This window comes from Sorex araneus, chromosome 1 (genome assembly GCF_027595985.1).
Source record: "Sorex araneus isolate mSorAra2 chromosome 1, mSorAra2.pri, whole genome shotgun sequence".
Taxonomy (NCBI): Eukaryota; Metazoa; Chordata; class Mammalia; order Eulipotyphla; family Soricidae; genus Sorex; species Sorex araneus.
In genome coordinates this window covers 413,802,000-413,809,515 of record NC_073302.1, presented here as the reverse complement: position 1 = coordinate 413,809,515, position 7,516 = coordinate 413,802,000, and the positions used below count along the sequence as shown (strand labels likewise).

General features: G+C 38.4%; 1 pseudogene; it reads left to right on the top strand.

The window, feature by feature from the left end:
* Positions 1 to 205: 205 nt before the first annotated feature.
* Positions 206 to 287, top strand: LOC129401215 (U4 spliceosomal RNA; annotated as a pseudogene).
* The last annotated feature ends 7,229 nt before the right edge of the window (positions 288 to 7,516 follow it).

Below are 7,516 nucleotides of genomic sequence, written 5' to 3'. Positions count from 1 at the left end.
GTGTGTAACCCCTGTTGAAGCTTCTGGAATATTTTCTTCATCCTCTCCTCATGGTGGGAATTTTTGCTGTTTCTTCATATTGGTATGGAACTAGAGAGGTGGAACCTTCCAGTTCTCCATCCCTATTCCCTCTTGCTGCCAGAGGGGATGATGGATGAGCTAAGTCGATGATGGTAGTCTTTTTTTCCCTTCTAGAATACTTCCTAGCTTTGCACAGTGGCAGTATCATAGCCAATGAGGTTTATCTGAGGCACGATTATTGCTAACAGAAAACTTTTCCCAGTAGAATACTTCCTTACTCTCAGGCGCTCCTCCTGGTTTATGTGGGGCCTCTAGTGAAGACTTGAGGCTATGCTTTCTTTATAAAGGGCTTGTGCAGCTTCTTGTGTTCACTGACAGTTTTTGTAAATTAAAGTAGTCTAATGGACTATTGCCATATAGTGATTGAGATGGCCAGGGTGTTCCTCAAAGAAATAGGTTATACAGATTGTGACCTAAGTCCACAGAGCAGGGAAGGAGAAAACAAACTGTGGCCAGCAGGAGGCCATGTCCCCTTGAGGCCACTCCCCCAACAGACAGGTCACACCCCCAGCAACCTATTGAGGAACTGAGCCAATGGCCTGAAACCGGAGCACTGGAGGGCTGCAGTGGCGGGACAGCTCCAACTGGCTGGGTGTGGATGAGAGGGTTGCATACACCTGTCTGGGCAAGCCATTATTCTTTTCTATGGCTCAATACTATTCCATTTCTATTGTGTTTTTGTCATATATATATATATATATGTGTGTGTGTGTGTGTGTGTGCGTGTGTGTGTGTGTGTGTGTGTTGTGCTTGTGTGTCTGTCACTGTTTTTTTTTTTGTCAATAGACAGAGGTAGTTTCTAATTCCTAGATACTATACATTATGTTGCAACAAAGGGACATATATATCTTTTCAAGTTAGTGTATCACATAAATTTACATAAAGCTATCCAGAAATGATGTTGTTGTATCATATGAAAACTTTTTCATAAGAGAAGTTTTTTCTTAAGCTTTTATGAGGAACTTTACTCATTTTTCCATGTTCATGACACTAGTTTACTTGTTACCAACATTGCCAAAATGCCCTTGACGTCCACATATATATCAGCTCTTACTATTTATTGTCTTCTTGAAAATATCAGTTGCAAATACTTGTGAAATGATGACATGTAATTGTTGTTTTGATTTATGGTTACTGATAGTGATGTTGATGTTGTGTAGTAGTAGTGATGTTGAATTCTTTTTATATACCTGTTTGCTATTTGTTACATGAATTATCAATACATTTTTGCTATCAATGCATGATTAGACATATGAATTTCAATTTTTTTTCATTTTGTGGGATGCCTTTTAACTTCATTGATTATTTCCTTTCCTATGCAAAAGTGTTTTGATTTAATGTGATTCTACTAGTTTATTTTTGCCTTTGTTTTCTTTCCTTTTGTTACCAAATGGAACCACTTATTTTCAAGACCTATATCAAGGAGATTTCTTCCCTGGTTTTTTTTTGCTTGTTTGTTTTTTGAGGAGTTCTGTAATTTTATGTCTCACATTTAAATATTTACTTATTGATTCCTATAAGAGTCTCAGTTTCCTTCCTTCCTTCCTTCCTTCCTTCTTTCCTTCCTTCCTTCCTTCCTTCCTTCCTTCCTTCCTTCCTTCCTTCCTTTCTTCCTTCTTTCCTGCCTTCCTTCCTCTCACTCTCCCTCTCTCCCTCTGTTCTTTCTTTCTTTCTTTCTTTCTTTCTTTCTTTCTTTCTTTCTTTCTTTCTTTCTTTCTTTCTTTCTTACTTTCTTTCTTTTTTCTTTCTTACTCTCTTACTTTCTTTCCTTCTTTCTTTCCTTTTTTTTGCTTGTAACTGTTACATTTTCCCAACTCTATAAATTAAATATATTATGTTTTTCCCTATTGTATATTCTTGACTCCTTTGTTATAAATTGATAATAGTGGTGGGAATTATTTCTAAATTCTCGAAACTATTACACTGACCTATGGATCTACTATGACAAATACCATGTTTTAAAAATTAATATAATGTTATAAAGGTTGTAAATAAGGTAATATGATGAGTCCAGCTTTCTTCTTTAACAAGATTGCTTTGATATTCAGGTTTTTTTTTTAATTTTAGAATTTTTGTTTTATTTCTCTGAAAAATTCACTGTAATTTTGGTAGGATTGCTTTTAATTTTTTTGCATCCAGTTGTTTGGCCATTCTAACTATATTGGTACTGAAGAGATAGTATGGGGTAAGCATATGCCTTCTATTCAGACTTCCTGGGTTCTATTCCACCACCACATATGGATTGTCCCCTGAACACCACCAGGAGTGATCCCTGTCAAGAGCCAGAAGTAAGCCCTTTTGCCCTAAAACAAATAAACAAAAATCATTCTTATAATTCATAAATGCATAATATCTTACTATCCCTAACCCAATTCTAACACTTAACTAGGGTCAGGATAGTGAAAGAGATGTAGAGTCCACAGAGAATGCCAAAATCTTATTAAAAAGGTAAATATCTACTATTTTAATAGTGAGTTTTTTGTTTGAATGTAATCAAAGTAAAGAGAAAGTAAAGTGAAATTTTTCATCTCACAGGCTGGGTTAAGCGCTGGGGAGGTGGGGGGGTGGGGGGAAGTTTACTGTGGTTCTTGGTGGTGGAATATGTGCACTAGTGAAGGGAGGGGTATTCAGCATTGTGTAACTGAGACTTAAGCCTGAAAGCTTTGTAACTTTCCACATGGTGATTCAATTAAAAAAAATTTTTTAAATCTATTTTAAAATTAAATTTAATTAATACCCCAAAATAAAATGTTGAAATCTATACACACACATATATATTGAACTTCATTTTTCTATTTTTTATTTTTTAATTGAATCACTGTGAGATACACAATTACAGAACTGTTCATGATAAGGTTTCAGTCATACACTGTTCCAACACTCACCCTCCATTTACATTTCTCACCTCCATTGTCCCCAGTTTCCCTCCCACCACCACCACCCTAGCCTGTCTCTGTGGCAGACACTTTCCTTCTTTCTCTCTCTCTCTCTCTCTCTCTCTCTCTCTCTCTCTCTCTCTCTCTGTATCTGTGTGCCTTCTTTTCAAGCATTATGGTTTGTGACACAGGTACTGAGAGGTTATCATGTTTGTTTTTTTAATCTACTTTCAGCACACAGTTCTTACCCAGAATGATCATTTCCAACTATCTTTGTCATAGTGATCCCTTCTCTATCTCAACTGCCTTCTTCCCAGCACTTGAGGCAGGCTTCCAACCATGAACCAATCCTTCTGGCCCTTGTTTGTACTGTCCCTGGGTATTAGGCTCAGATTATTTTATTTTGCATCCCACAAAATATATGCAATCATTCTATCTGTCCCTCTCCTTCTGACTCATTTCACTAAGCATGCTACCCTCCATGTCCTTTATTTTTATTATATTTATTTATTTTTAAGAATTTTATTTTATTGAATCACCATGTGGAAAATTACAATGCTTTCAGGCTTAAGTCTCAGTTATACAATGCTGAAACAACCATCTCTTCACCAGTGCCCATATCCCACCACCAAAAAAAAAAAAAAAACAGTACACCTCCCATCCCGCCCCCACACACACACCCCTACCTTGTAACTGATAAATTTCATTTACTTTCTATTTACTTTGGTTGCATTCAATATTTCAACGCAAACCTCACTATTATTGTTAGGAGTACCCCACTAGAGTCAGACCTGTTGTGAAGAGATATGAGGTCTCTTTTGGATTTCTGTACTTTGGCAACTAAGTCCCGGGAGATTTCTTCCAGATATTGGATCATTGCAAGCTTGTAAACCCCATCTGTGGTCGTCATAATATGGTGGTCACCACGCTCTTCACCCCGCAAGGAAGAGGAGAGAGAGAGAGAGAGAGAGAGAGAGAGAGAGAGAGAGAGAGAGAGAGAGAGAGAGAGAGAGAGAGAGAGAGAGAGAGAGAGAAATACCTTTTCCCTCCTCGGCAGGCATGGGGCCTCAGCTTAATTCTCAGTCTGGAGACATTATGCGCGGAGCTGCCCATGCCAAAAAATTTAGCTGGAGTCTGGAGTCACGCTCGTGCAGCTGCGGAGAGGCCGCCCCTCCATGTCCTTTAGATGATCTTTAGAATACTGGAATGGCAGTAAGAAAATACATAATTTCATCTGTCGTTGGGAGGAAACAAAATTTGAATTATAAAATGCAAAAATTGATCACTCTCTTTCTTGTTAGTATAGCATAGCATTTGGGATGCTAATCACTTGAGTTTAATAGGATCATACTTGTAAACAATGAGTTCACAATAAACCACAGATTTCTTACTTCAAAGGATATTTGAATATATTAGCTTTTATTTATGAGTGTTTATATATCTCATATTCATCTTTTTATTTTTTAATCATCTACAGTCTAAAATAATATAAAAACTTCACCTTCAGTTCTACTGTTAGTTTATACTAAAATGCAAATATTTGTCAGAAAATTATGTGTGTGCAAAAATTGTGAGCTGAGTAAATGTAGGAGGAATACTTAAAGCATTCTACTTCCAGAAAGTAACAGCTATCTTTGTAGTATACTAAACTAAAACTTAGCTGTTTATATAGCAATCATGAAAATCATTTTTTCTATACCTTGCTGTAACTTCCTTAATTGTATAAGATTATAAGAAGTTCTTTTAGAACTCCATAAAGTTTGATATAGTGAAATTTATTTTAAACTAATGACAAAAGTAAATAGATGATTCTGAATTTGCATTAAACCTATCATTTTATGTCCATGTTTACAATCATTAATGTATAGAATGCACCAGTGTAGTTCATAATAATAATAAAAAGAAGTCCTAATATAACATGGTTAAAAGAAACAGAACTCATATTGACTTCCTGTATCCCTAGCACCCCAAATAGTCCCCTGATCACAGAGCCAGAAATAAGCCCTGAACACCACATGGTGTGGTACAAAAGCCAAAACAAAAGAAAAATGAAAATATAGAGGAGAAATAATAATTATGAAAATAGTGAAGAACAAATTTGGAGATTATACGTTCCTTGATTTCAAGATTTACAAGAAAATGACTTAAAAAATAAAGCTACAATCATCAAAAATAACTTGATATGAATAGACATAAAATTTGAGTAACTGTCATGGAGAAATTGCAAATAGACCTGCAGATATAGACAATGGGTGTTTGAGAAAGGAGCAAATGTGTTCAATGGAGAAAGAATAATCTCTCTCAAAAATGGTGCTGGAGAGGCCAGAAGAAATGTAAGGGAGGTAAGCTATTTGCCTTGCACATAGTTGAAATTTTAAACCAGTCCAGTTCTGATATATTATGTGCTTCCTGAAGCAGAGATGGGTCCTCCACACACTTCCTTAAGACACCAATGGGAGAGAAGCGGCAGGCATTCTGGTGAGCAACACGGCCCGGACAATGCTCCGGACCCGAATCGGGGCCAGCAACACTGGGGGGCCGGAGGGAGGAGGTGCCGCCAGCACACCTTCTCCAGATGGAACCCTGGCGACACTGAGCAACTAACACGGCTCCAGGATTCGGGACTGGGACAGATCCGAGCCGCGGGGGCCACTGGAGTGGGGCAGCGCCAGCCCAAAACTCTGAGTGGTCCCGGCCGCCGGAAGTCACGCCCTCGACCCACCCTCGGCGCCATCTTGATGCCACAATCCACAGAGAAGCGGCAGGCATTCTGGTGAGCAACACGGCCCAGACAATGCTCCGGACCCAAATCGGGGCCAGCAACACTGGGGGGCCGGAGGGAGGAGGTGCCGCCTGCACACCTTCTCCAGATGGAACCCTGGCGACACTGAGCAGCAACTAACATGGCTCCAGGATTCGGGACTGGGACAGATCCGAGCCGCGAGGCCGCAATAGCGGCCGCGCAACCTTTTCTAAAACCTGAAAACATACAATCTTTGAATGGAAAACTAATTATCAAATGCCTCCTTATTAGGGTTATCTTGTTTGGGGATATAACTCCCACAACAATAGTGAGTTTTGTGTTGAAATACGGAACGTAATCAAGGTGAAGAGAAAATAAAGTGAGGTTCATCAGTTATACAGTTGGGGTGGGGGGCGGGGGGTATACCGGGGATTTTGGTGGTGGAATATGGGCACTGGTGAAGGGATGGTGTTTGAATACAGTATAACTGAGACATAAACCTGAGAACTCTGTAACTTTCCACTTGGTGATAAAATTTTTAAAAAATTAAAAATAAATAAATAAAAATCCAAAAAAAAAAAAAAGACACCAATGGAACATCACACCTATCATTGTCCATGTCCTTCACCAGGTCATAAGGAAGAAAAGTATTGACTGAGAATTCTAAACATTGAGTATGCATATATTATTCCCCTTTTCCCACATTTAATTGAAAAACTGCTTTAACTGTGAATGCAGTTCATGTCATAGCACCATTGAATCACGTTTTCTTTCTTTCTTCCTTTCTTTCTTCCTTCCTTTCTTCCTTTCTTCCTTCCTTCCTTCCTTCCTTCCTTCCTTCCTTCCTTCCTTCCTTCCTTTCTTTTTCTCTCTCTCTCTCTCTCCCTCTGTCTCTCTGTCTGTCTGTCTGTCTGTCTCTCTCTCTCTCTCTCTCTCTCTCTCTCTCTCTCTCTCTCTCTCTCTCTCTCCTTTTTTTTACCACACCCAAGAATGCTTAGGACTTACTCCTAGCTCTTTAGGGATCACTCCTGAGAGTGGTTGGGGGAGCACATGAGATGCCATGAATTGAACCCAGATTGGCTTTGTAAAAGGCAAATGCCCTATCCACTCTGCTATCACTCAGATGCCTTAAATTACTTTTTCTCTGTTAAAACATTCATCAAATTACTTTTTTCAGTGGAAGTTATATTTTAAAGCAATAAATATTTTGTAAAATAATCTGGGGGAAAAAGTTTGAATTTAATTTAATTTTTGTTTTAACTTTCTTTTCCAACATTTTCCCAAAATTGTGAAAAACAAAGATTTTTTCCGCTCTGTCCCATCTTCATTCAGAAAATGTGTATCTGTGGATGCTTCTCATCTGATCTCATGCCAGTTCATTTTTATGCCAACCAATTTAAATTATTTTTATGATGCAGAGTCCAGTAATGAAGAGGTGCTTCACTGCCTGGGACATCTGGTGACGTAGCAGGTGTCAATAGAATAATCAATTACTCCTGTGGCTAATACTTGCCAGGCCCTCTCATAGAAAGTCAGGGCAAAAGAAAGGTGATACTTAATTCACAGCAAGAAGAAAGGCTATTGAATTGGATTAGCTGATAACTCCCTTTCATCCACTTCCTCTTATCTCCACCTTTTAACAACCCCCCCTCTCTCTCTATCTCTCTCACACACATACACACACACACACATGCACACAGCAAACACCACACTTCTGCATCAGAAGTTGGAGAGTTTTGCAATTATACTGAAATCAACAAGCTATTTTTAAATGAAACAGATGTTTAACTGAAGAAAACCAAAATCTACCCTATTT